The sequence below is a fragment of the Loxodonta africana genome, chromosome 21 (genome assembly GCF_030014295.1).
Source record: "Loxodonta africana isolate mLoxAfr1 chromosome 21, mLoxAfr1.hap2, whole genome shotgun sequence".
Lineage (NCBI taxonomy): Eukaryota > Metazoa > Chordata > Mammalia > Proboscidea > Elephantidae > Loxodonta > Loxodonta africana.
The window spans coordinates 38,938,051-38,951,021 of NC_087362.1; positions in this window are offsets into that span (position 1 = coordinate 38,938,051).

The following is a 12,971-nucleotide window of genomic DNA, read 5'->3' on the forward strand; positions in this document are numbered from 1 at the left end:
TGAGGCTGACATTGATGTCTCCTCAAGGACGTTCTGCCAGGGTGTGACAGGTCACCACCAAACGGATTGCTCCCCAGTGGGCTGGGCTCCAGTCACATTGTCAGGTAAACACAGAAATATTCTGTCTTCGCCTGCCAAGCCTTGTCAAGTATCTGTATTTGTTATTGCATCTTGGGTCCCACAAGGTTCCCACCCATATTTCTTTATAGAGGAAATGTAAACCATATGCTTTCGCCTTGTTTCCACTGAACGTATCCAAACACTGTTTGGGGCAAGATGTATTCTTTGGCGGTGAGTCTTTCGAAGCGAGTGCATCAGCTCTTAACCCTTCTTTTTTCCCCATTTGGTCATGACTTAAGTGGATTTGACTATACGGTATAAATACAGTTTTCATAGATCTTAAAAATGAAGAAGATTCTGATTGCCCCAACTTGTTTTTGTTTGTTTTATTTTCTTCTTAAATAAACAGTAGCTAGTCTGCAGCAGGCAAATAATAACATCACTGGCTAATAACCAATTTTAGCTTCTCATGTCTAGGAGTGTGCCTCAGAATCCTGCTCAGCACAGTGTTCCGGGCAGCCCATACGAATTAATAGGCATCACTATTTGCCATGCCAGTAACAGTCACATTTTAAAGGCATTAGTAGGCACTGGGTTTGTCCAGTGTCCTTTGAGGGGTGGGCACTTTTCTCCTGCATTAGCAGTCTGGAGAAACAAAAGTGTGAGAAAGCTCCCAAATTAAAATAGAAGTTAGAGTCCAGCCACAGCAGGGGGAGTTCTCGAAGAGTTGCAGCCTGGGTAATGATGAGAGCCCACGCTTCCCAAAGTGCACACTCTTTGAAGAACTAGGCAGTGCCTTTAAGTTCCCGCTGTAATCCCACACCAGGCTCTGAAGCTATCTTAAGCCCCGCTATTTATCCGCCTGGTGAGGCACAACACTTACGTATTAAAAACATATCTATCATGGTTAATGACTTGATTTTTCCCTTTAATACAGTACAATGGCAGGTGTAAAGGGAAGATGTGAGTCAGATGCGTCTGCAATATGCTTCCCGCTTTAAGATGTCTGAACATCCGCCTTCTCCACGGTGCCTGGGGGGGGGGGGGGCGCCTCCTACCCCCTCGCTCCCAACACACACACACACACAGAGTACACGCTTGTGTTGGATGGAAAATCGTTTACCATTTGCAGTTTCAGATAAAAGCATGTTCGAGTGCATATGGAAAGTACCATTAGGAGCAACTCCGGAGTGCCGAGTAAAATGGGTCATTAGGCTTTTGTTTGTTGGAGAGTGTCTCCCATCTGACAGTGCCGAATGGTACCACTTTTAGCAGCTTATGTTCCCAGTTACATTAAACAGACAAACAGATTGACTATTTTGCATTTCTCATTTGACAACAGCTTGTCTTCATTTGCCGCACACTGGTGGCAACGCTGAAAGCACGGTGGATTACTGTAGCCAAGGTCCTGGTTTTGAATAACAGCAGATGCCAACATTTAACTTCAAAATCAATCAATTCTTTTTCCTGAGTATGGATAAAAGGTCTAGTAGAGCGCCTGAAGGGGGATTTCTGCTGTTTACAGCTGAAAACATAGAAGCCACATTCATTACCAAACTTTCTGCAAGAAATAACAAATGTGGGTAATTTTATGGAGGGAGGTGTTTGGAAGAAGCATTCTTACTGAGGAGGACTGCAGGCAGGGCTGCCTGTGGCCAGGCAACTTGATATGGGGGCGTACACATTAGAACTCAATGTGCTTAAGGCAACGGCTGTATGAATTGATCTGATTCCAGCACAAGGTATTAATATGTGGTGGCAAAAAAGAGCCGTTTTCACACTGGCCACTTTTCTCAGTAGCCTGTGGTTGGGTTAATTAAAAGCTTTCTCTAAGAGGGAGACCGTCCAAGGGGCCATTCCTCGCTAGAAATTAGAGAACCAATGGCCTGATCCACAGCAACCAGAAAATTGATCCAGTGTCTTTGTATCTTCAACTCGGTGGCCCCAGCTGCCGAGTCTGTGTTCACTGCACTTCTCCAGTTGTCCAGAAGGAAGTCCGAGTCATTCCCAGCAGAGAACCCTGGCTACTTCCCGCTGATGCCAGAGGCTGGATGATAACCCTCACTGGCACCATTACCTTGGTGTCCAAGTGCAGGAGGGTATGCCCCACTGGCATGGGAGGGATGCAGGGGCGAGGTGGGCCCCAGGGAGGGGAAGTCAGCCACCTTAGGTTAGTGCTGAGGCCACATCTGTTCTGTGAGAGGCAGCGGTCCCTAGTGCTTAGAGGCATTGGGCTTTGGTATCAAACCATTATTCAGCTCTCAACTTTGGCCCTTAAAGACCAGCAGACCTTGACAAACTCACCTAACCTCTTTGAGCCAGTTTCTTCACCTATAACATTGAGAAGACAATGTAGTTTCCCCTTCACACGGTTCTTATGAGGCTGAAATAAGAGCAAGCATCTACAGCCCTTAGCAGAGTACCTGGCACACAGTAAGTGCTCAATAATGGCTATATACATACCCACCACTCGTCTGTCAGTTTGTCCTATTGAGGTGGCTTGCATGTTGCTACGATGCTGGAAGATATGCTAACGATATTTCAAACACCAGCAGGGTCACCCATGATGGACAGGTTTTAGCAGAGCTTCCAGACTAAGACAGACTAGGAAGAAGGACCTGGAGATCTACTTCTAAAAACATTAGCCAGTGAAAATCTTAGGAATAGCAGCGGCTGTCACTGCAACAATGAGCTCAGACATGGCAATGATTGTGAGGATGGTGCAGCACCGGGCAGTGTTTCGTTCTGTTGTACACAGGGTCACTGTGAGTTGGAGCTGACTGCATGGTACCTAACAACAACAGGATATATATATATACACACACATATATATTTACACACGTACATGCACACACATACATATATATAGACGTATATAATATAAATAATAAAACGTATGCCAAATAAATATATCGATACACAAATATGTAAAATTAAAATGCATACATAAGTTCTGTGTATATATAAATACATATATATACATGCACGTATATAACATATAATACAATTCATATAAAATAAATGTATAAATGTAATTCAAATATCTGCATAAACACTCTATGTAAATGTATACAAAAAAAACCAAACCCAGCGCTGTCGAGTCGATTCCGACTCATAGCGACCCTACATAATACACACATATACACATAATACAACATGTATGTATTATAATAACACACACATAATACAACAAACATAATATATAAAATAAAGTGCAGACATAATAAATGTACACATTTATATGTAAATATATAAAATTAAAAGGTATACATAATAATTGCATCTATGTAAATGTTCATTTATTTATCTATCACTATAATGGAGCCTATCCTTGTGGCCCCACCCAAGAGGCAGGAACAGGACAATCCCTATTTATCCTCCTCCAGCTTTGCCATTTAACTGTTCCTTTCCTCAAATGGGAAAATAAATATACTTCCTTGAACTTCCTAACAATAAAAAAAAAATAGCAACTATCAATTGAGCTCCTCTTTTGTGCCATAGAGGACTGCATGTAATCCTCAAAACCAGCTTAAAATAGAAGTTAGTATTCCCATTTTGGAAACCCTGATGGTGTAGTAGTTAAAAGCTAGGCCTGCTAACCAAAAGGCTGGCAGTTCGAATCTATCTGGCGCTCCCTGGAAATTCTATGGGGCAGTTCTACCCCATCCTATGGGGTCACTATGAGTCAGGATTGACTCAACAGCAACGAGTTTTATCCCCATTTTACAGGGGAGGAGACAAAGTCCTGGTGGGGGATGATGAAGTCTTTTTCCCAGAGTAGAGCTGTAGATGGACCACTTGAGCATTCAAGCCCTGGTCAATGTTCACTCATCCATCCTCCACAGGAGTGTGGGCTCCCCCACACAGGTGGGAAAATACAATCAGATCAGACACCCCATGTACAACAGAACACGGCGACATCTTCATGATCCTTGGTGTGCTCATGTCCATTGTTGCGGTCACTGTGTATTTTGAGTGCCTTCCAATCTAGGGAGCCAATCTAGGGAGCTCATCTTCCAGCACTATATCGGACAATAGTCTGTTGTCATCCACAGGGTTTTCACTGGCTAATTTTCAGAAGCAGATTGCCAGGCCTTTCTTCCTAGTCTGTATTAGTCTGGAAGCTCTGCTGAAGCCTGTCTACCATGGGTGACCCTGCTGGTATTTGAAAAACTGGTAGCATAGCTTCCAGCATCATAGCAACATGCAAGCCACCACAATAGGACAAACTGGCAGATGGATAGTAGAAACAAAAGAATAAAGCCTTAAAAAGTCATATTCAGCATCAACAAAACAGAAAATAGAAAAGGAAGCAAGCAACTTTGACCTCGTGGTCTGAACATTTCGGCATCTGCTTAGACTGTGAAGCAAGAGCATTGCATGGGTGCAACCAAGGTCACAGCTCCTGTGGCTGCCAGGTCCCTTTGCAGGACACATAGTCAGATGGCAGGTCCTCGAAGGGCCTCTCCTTATAGTCTGAAATGCTCAAGTCATCCCAAACCTGCTGAGGGTTGAGGCAGCCTGGCTGGAGATAACTCTTTAAGAAAGCAGTTAATTGCCGCCCTTCCCTCCCTTCCTTTACCCCCTCCCTGGCGGGCCACCTCCTTCCCTCGTTCTTTGTTGGTGGGACCCTGCATTTAGGACCTTTTGTTGTCTTAATAGAGACAGAAACCTGCTTAGGGTCTGGGGTTTGCTGTTTTAATTCAATAGTGGAAGCTTTTTTCTCTGCCTTTGTTTGTTTTTCTTTCCTCTTTTCTCTTTCTAAGCCATGCAGACAATGCATTTGTAGAGCAGAAGCTGTGTGCTAGGCGCTCCCGGATCCTGAACAAAACCCTCATTAATGGGAGGTGGGATTTCCTGGTCACAGTTTTTAGCCAAAGGGCAAAGGTCGCCCATTAACCAGCATCCAGTCTAAACAGGGCTCTGTAAAATGACAGGGGGGAAGGGAGGAATGGGAGAAAAAAGTCAAATATTTGTTCTTAATTCTCAAGTTAGTTTCTCTGGAGTGGCAACCAGAGCAGTGCAGTGAGTGACAGACTTGGCCCTGGGCTGTTCGCTTCTCCGCAGAGGGACTTGTTGCGGGGAGCCAAGACGCCCATCGGCGCACCCCTGGGAGGTGAGGGGCCGCTTGGTCGCCGCACCAGGAGCTGGCCTTGATGAGCAGGGGCCCCGGGGTCTCACCCGCCCCGCCTTGGCCCCCTCAGCTGCGGCCTTCGGACCCCTGCTACTCCTGGCCTCGGTGATCGCACTCTAGACAGTAGCAGAGCCTTGCCAAGTACTAGGTAGTTTCCATCCGCATCCCCGAGCAAAATTTTCCAAGGGTCTCCTCAAGACCTTCCAACACCCGCAAGGCCCTGGGACGAGGGCACCTGCTTCCATCGCATCCCTGTCTTCTCCAAAGTCCCACCACCTCGCCCTTTCTTTCCCGCACCAGTCTAACACCCCATGCTAGATGCAAATACGTGGCCTTGCCCTTGCTCTTCCCTCGTCTTTCCATGACTGTCTCCTTCTTGGTGTCACCTCCCTCACCTTTCTGCCCAGGGCTTCCTAACCTTGGTAGAAGAGAGGACTAGTTATTTGAAGCCCTTCAGACCCTAGGCAGGTATTTCCATTTGCCAGTCAGTCAGCCCCAACTCATGGAGACCCCACCGTGTGTCAGAGTAGAACTGTGCTCCATAGGGTTTTCAGTGGCTAGTTTTTGATAAATAGATCCACAGATCTTTCTTCCCAGGCACCTCTGGTTAGACTCAAACCTCCAACCTCTCTGTTAGCAGCCTAGGGCATTCCCCGTTTGCACCACCCAGGGATTTCCAGCCAGGTATATCACCCTCCTGTTACCCTCCCAGGTTGGAGTCTGCTTTCAGAGAAATATTTGGTTCTTATATTTTTCAGATCAGCCAAGGGTACTTGTGCTACTGTATCCAGGGATTAGACATACATAACCCCTGTGGAAGAAAGTGCTAGATCAGCCAGGCCTCCGGGACAGGAGCTGTCTCCTTAAAGCAGGACAGAGAGGAGCACAGCAAAACACCGCTGTCAGGCCCATTCCCAGGACTCAAGAGGGTGAGTGCTGGGCCTCACAGAGCAGACCCTTTTCCAGATAAGCCACTCATCCTTCCCCAGAACAGAGAAACTACAAATGTTAATGCAAACACAGGGGTTCTCAACCTCAGCCTCATGGATGTCCCACCTGGGAGTGGCACTCATCCCTTAGTTTAATGCTCTGCTGTCACCATCTTGAACTTCTAAATAATTTTTCAGCAAGGTGCCCTGCATTTTCATTTTGCACTGGACGCTATAAAAGATGTAGCCATCCATTAGAATCATCTCAGCTGCGTGTTAGAATCACCTGTGAACATTTTAAAAAATACTGACTCCTGAGCCACATGCAGGAAGTTGGAATTTAATTGGTCTAGGGTTTTTTTTTTTTTTTAGGGTGTGCAACCAGGGTGAAGATCCACAAAGACACCCTTGCAGGGAAGGAAATCTGAGAGGGGAGTGAATGTTCTCCCCAACATTCCTTCCAAGAGAGAAGTCAAAGGCCCACAACGCCATGGTCCTGGAGAGCTCAATTCACACCTGTGTGATGGCGCTGCTGCCACTCTGTTACAATAAAGACATGAATCGTGATAATGATAATACTTATTGAGGGCTTGCTTTCTGCCAGGCAGCCTTCTAAAAACTTCTATGTACTAGTGCACTGGTGCCTCAGCAACTCCATAAGGGGGTCACATTCACTTTCCCGCTTTCCAGATGGGGATGCTGAAGCCCCGAGCCATTTCATTGTTCTGCAGTGTGGGAGACTTGGGGTTTGACTTCCCCATTTACAGCCCTGCTCTTACTCAATTGCAGTGCCCTTGCATGGGCAGTGCTTTCTTCATCTCTGTTTACCAAACACCATGCCCAGCACACAGTAGGTATTCAGCAGCTTGTGGAATCAATTCTTGAATGAAAGATTTTGAACTAGTACATAGTTTTGTTGTTTTCTTTGGGTGGAAAACTCTATGTTGCTTTCCGTGCTATCAAGAATAATTGCCAAGAAAAACTGCTCAAATGTACTTTTCGTGTTGCCTTGTTTGAATCCCCTTTGTTACCTCATAGTATTATGACAGCCTTGAGTTAAACTACCGAGCGGAGCTATACGCCACGAACAGCAATGTGATCCAAACTGTATCTACCCACGCCCAGAAATATTATCCCAGAAAAGTGATTGGTCGGGAGTAAGAAGTGGTGGTTAGGAGTGGAGCCTGAGGCAGAAACGGGACATTTTGGTGCAGCAGCAATGGGGGTGTGCAAAGGGCACATTCACGGCCATCAGTGGGGAACGTGAGTACATCTGTTCTGCAGCCGGCTTTTGTTTTTCCAAACGGTGAAGCCGTGCCCCTACAGAGGAGAGTGCAGTCAGCTGTGGCCCCCAAAGCAGGCGGTTTGCAGGCTCAGAAAAACACAGGAGGAAAACTGAACCTTCTCAGCATCCTTGAACAGCAGGGGAAAAAACACCTGGCCTTGAGAGAAAACGGACAGCCCCTTCCCCATTCATCTCAGTGTCTGCCCTGCAGGGCTATCCCTGGCTGCTGGAGTTTCTGCTTCCCTCCACCCTGGGCCAGGTGAGGAACCAGACCAAAGCATTAATGCATCCAGGAGACTTATAGGACAGGGGAAGGAGAAAAAAAATCATGAGTCTTTGGAACACAGAGTTAATATACTGTGACTGGGAAGCTGCTGAAAAAGCCTGCTTACAGAGCTGGTTTTTTAATAGGTGAATCCCTCAAATCTGTATAGGATTTTTCACCTTTCGTTACCTCCTTGGACTCTTATCTCCCTGATCTTGCTCTTAAAATTTATATTTTCTGGTGCTTACTTTATATGTAATAACGTTTAATTCCCATTGTAATCCTATGAAGGTTTTACTCTTGTCCCGTTTTACAGATGAGGCTAAGAAAGATCAAATTAGACAATGGTTAAGTTGTAATGAACTCTAGAGCTTCTTTTACCATTCCATAGCCATTGTCCCATTTATCTAACTAGTGGGGGCAGGGGCTCCCCATTCAGTACTGTCTTAAGGAAGGTTCTAGGTCTGGCGAATAGACCTAGGGAGACAATAGACTTCAGGAAGCTCAAAGAGCAGAGAACTCAAACACAGCTGGCTTGTAGTCTCCTCCCCTCAGTAAATACCAGTGTGACCTGGAGCAAGGAACGCGGCTTCAGTTTCTCGTCTTTGAAATGGGGATGTAGACAGCACCTACCTGGGGGGTCGTAGGGAGAATTAAAAGAGGGATTGTGGAGCACTTAGCAGAGTACCTGACTCAACAGTCACTAACACCCTCTCAGTGGGAGACCCTGTTTTGTGACAGCTTCCAGAACAAGAACAGGCCCCATTTAATTAGAGTTGATCATCATGTGTGTGAATAGCTCAAGAAGACTTTGAAAACACAACAAGGAGTATGGATTAACGCTCTCTAGGGTTTGCTAACCAAAGGGTCGGCAGTTCGAATCCACCAGGCGCTCCTTGGAAACTCTATGGAGCAGTTCTACTCTGTCCTATAGGGTCGCTATGAGTCTGAATCGACTCGACGCCACTGGGTTTGGTTTTTGGGTTTTAGAGCTTAAGTAACTTTGAATCTCTAACTCATTGATTTTATTCTTGTTTATAAAGACACTAAACTTAGTTGCCGTCGAGTGGATTCTGACTCATAGTAATGCCGTACATGTCAGAGGAGATCTATACTCCAGAAGACTTTCCGTGGCTTATTTTCCAGAAGTGGATCGCCAGGCCTTTCTTCCAAGACGCCTCTGGGTGGCCTCCAACCACCAATCTTTGGGTTAGCAGCTGATCGCATTAACTCTTTACACCACCCAGAGACTCCTTGTAAAGACACACCTTCCTCCAAAAAAGTTTGCTCAGAGAGAATTACATCTGCTATATCAGCTTATAGCATCATTAATAACCTTGATCTTTTAACTCACTGTAGTGGGAAGTAAACTCTTTTCTAAGGGTGTGCCACGGTATCTTTGCAGAACTCTGACAACTGATGGAAAAGTGAAAAAGTCACCTTCTTCATCTATTGTTCATCTCTGGGATGCCAGCTGAGCACGTCAGAGCTGACTTTGAAGCTGGGTTGACCCTATCTTTTTACAGTTTCGATGCAGTTCAGTTGCTCAGTACTGAATGGAGAGATGCCCTCCTGGAGCAAGCACGGACTTTGGAGCCAGATAATCCTTCATTCAATTCTTACTTCCACCTCTATCTAGTATGATAATAGGTGAGGTCCTTAAGCTCTTGGAGATTAATTCCCTGTTAAGAATATTTATTTAAAAGCACTGAAGCAGGACCAAATAAGATACCATTTCTTGATAATATTCCACTACTTAAAAATTTCCCAGGGACTATGATCTGGTAATGACTGGTTCTGAGACATCTTCAATATGATCACCGAATGGACAATAGGGCACCTGGACCAACCCCCTAGCTTTTTCAGATGGAGAAAGTGGCTGGTCCAAGGTAGCACAAGCATACACATGATTAAGTTTAGTAAAGAGCTTCTTTAGTTGTTGTTAATTGTCATCAAGTAGGCCCCAACTCATGGTGACCCCATGTACAACATAAAGAAACATTGCCTAGTTCTGTGTCATCTTTATGATAATTGGCATGTTTGAGTGCATTGTTGCAGCCACTGTGTACATTGAGTGTCTTCCAACCTAGGGGGCGCATCTTCCAGCACTATATTGGGAAATATTCTGTTGTGATTCATAGGGTCTTCGCTGGCTAATTTTTGGTAGTAGATCTCCAAGCCTTTCTTCCTAGTCTGTCTTAGTTTGGGAGCTCCACTGAAACCTGTCCACCATGGGCAACCCTGCTGGTATTTGAAATACCAGTGGCATAGCTTCCAGCATCACAGCAATATGCAAGCCACCACAGTACATCAAGCTGACAGATGAGTGGTGGAAGCTTCTCCTATGACATAGGAATTACAAACAAGCTCCACTGATGAAAGAAGCAATCTTTTGAAAACAATTCATCTCTAAAGACATTGATTATCACAGTTCCCTAATTCAATTCTTTGCCAGAGGAAAAGGAACGAGTATATAAGAGTTTAAGAGGAGGGATGTCAAGAGCAGGTCACATGAATGATTGCATGTCTTAGAAGCTCTTGACGTTCCCAGAATGACCCTGACATTATCTCCAAAGGAGCCGAGATGTTGCTTTGTCCCTGAATTCAAGTCCCGTCAGAATTTCCTGAGAACACTCATGCAGAAGGTTCTGTAGATCCCCAGGTAGATTGTGATGGAATCTCAATTACCCTGGGGGCTGCTATCTCTTGCACAATCACCGTATCTTACCTTACTACAGAGAATCTGTGGGAGGAATCTTTCCACTGGGCCTCGTCCAGGGAATGACCTACCAGCTGTGTAGGATGCAGGACTGAAATTGTCTGATTACGCTCTCAGATAGAGATAAAACCCGCCTCTTCTCCCCCACTTACATTCTCTCTCTCTCCCTTTGTCTCTCTCTCTCTGCATTGAGAAGCCAGTGAAATAGTAAAAGTTGGAGAGAGACAAGGTAGTTCTTGGGTTTTGGATCCAACAGTGGGAGACTGAAAAAAATTGCCTTTTCCTTCCCACAGATACTACTCACAGTATCTACTCAGTGAACACTCACCAGGACTATCTCAAGGGTCAGGCAAGTAGAGCAATCATCTGAGGCCTGGTAGGCAGTTTCTGCCAGGAGCAGCAGCCAGGGTGCAAAGAGCATAGGTTGCGGAGTCAGACCTTATCAAGCCATTCCCTGATGGGCAACATGGGTGAGTCCAACATTGTTCATTGGACAAATGGCAATAAATCACATATACCTCCAAGTTTATTGGAAGAAAAAATTTATTAGTTGCCATTGAGCAGGCTCCAACTCATGGCAACCCCACATACAACAGAAAGAAACGTTGTCCAGTCCTGTATTATCTTAACCATCGTTGGTACGCTCAAGTCCATGGTTGCAGCCACTGTGTATTTTGAGTGTCTTCCAGCTCAGGGGGTTCATCTTTCAGCAGTATATTGGACAATATGCTGTTGTGATCCATAAGATTTTCATTGGCTAATTTTCAGAAGTAGATCTCCAAGTCTTTCTTCCTAGTCTTAGTCTGAAAGCTCCACTGAAACCTGTTCGCTATGGGTGACCCTGCCGGTATTTGACCAAGTGTGGCATAGTTTCCAGCATCACAGCAACCTGCAAACCATCACAGTATGACAAACTGACAGATGGGTGGTGGAAGGAAAAAATAGGCTGTTACATATTAGGTACAAAATATAGTTCATGTATAGAAAGTGTGGTGTGATGGATTGGTTTTATATGGCCTTTCTTGCCATGGTCTTGTAACTCCCAGCAAATGACTGGCTGGGACAATGCAAATAAGGTGCTTGTGGCTCATCAAGGGAATTGGACACCTTGCTAATAATGCAAATAAGTTGCATGGAACCCTAGTGAGAGGATTGGTCAGTTTTGCCATCCTGCTAGGTTTAATGAGCCATCCCAGACACGGAAAGGGGGGACTTCACTACCACCAGGAAAGAAGAGCTAGGAGTGGAGCACATCCTGTGGACTCAGGATCTCTGCACTGAGAACCTCCTAGACCCAGGAGACTGAGAGAGAGAACTGTAACATCGTAGACAGCGACAGACAGCGAGCAGCTGTGACAGAGAAGTGATGGCAGCAGAACCAAGAGACTGGCTCAAGATGGCACAATGGGTTTCCCAACCATGGAGTAAGGAAGTTAACAGTGGTTGTGCCCACCCATGGAGGGAGAGAGCTGAGCACCTTTGGGCCGAGGCTTGTTGGTGGAGTAGGGTGCTCCCGGGTGCTTATTGGTAGAGCTAAAAAGCTTTGTAACACTTGCCGGAGCAGGGCAGAGGCCAAGCAGAGGGAATGAGAAGCCAAAGGCCAGAGAGAAGTCTGCCTGCAGGCGTGACTGAGAAAGGCTATCTTGATCTGACTCATTCCTTATCCTGACTCGTAACCTGTTACTTCCCTAATAAGCCCCCATAAATGTGAGTATGCCTGTGAGATCTGTTAGTCCATTGTGACGAATTATCAAACCCAGCAGAAGAGTAGAGAGTGCCATGGAAGAGATGGCTGATGTCAGAATTGGTAAAAGTGGTGGAGAGAGGAGGTATGTCTGACCTCCGCTTCATAGGAATCAGCCTTGGGCTGGTGCTGGTAATTCTCCTCTCCTCTTATGAAGTTAGACAAGGAGGTCTGACAATGCCTTCACTGCACCATTTTTACCGAAAGTGTGTATCTCACAGTTTTTTTTTTTAAAATCATAATTAAATATTGTTTCCTTTTTCCTTCCCGGTATCTAGAAAATAAGGCCATTTTTACCAAGATTAATCATAGGACTGGCTTTGTCCCTGTGAATGAGGCCCCTGAGCCACCTTTTTTCTATAGGATTTGTGTTTTGGGTAACCCTTTAGTCAGTGGGGTATTCTTGGAATGGCTCAGTATGCAACGTAGTGCAGCATTGGTCAGTACATACTTCTGCGCTCTTTCTGTCTTTATTCATTTTCTGTGGCTGCTGGTGGATTGGAACACCGACCTTTTTTGGTTAGCAGCCAAGCTCTTAACCACTGCACCACCAGGGCTCCAAACTCCCACCAGTACCTCTCATTGCTCAAGCCTAACAGGAAACCATTTGGCAAAGGAGGCTGGGAAATGCATCTGCAGTGGTCAGTTCCTTGCCATACAGAACAAAGGAGGGGTAGGCAGAAAAGAGATCTTAGAACAAGCAGGCAGATTGTACCCTTTCCCAAATGTGGATGCTTTTGTGATCTCTGCTTCTGCTTTTTGTGATGGGTTCTACAGTAGCAGTGGCAAAAAGCAATATCTGCATGGACTTGGCCAAACTTGAGTATTTGAGTTT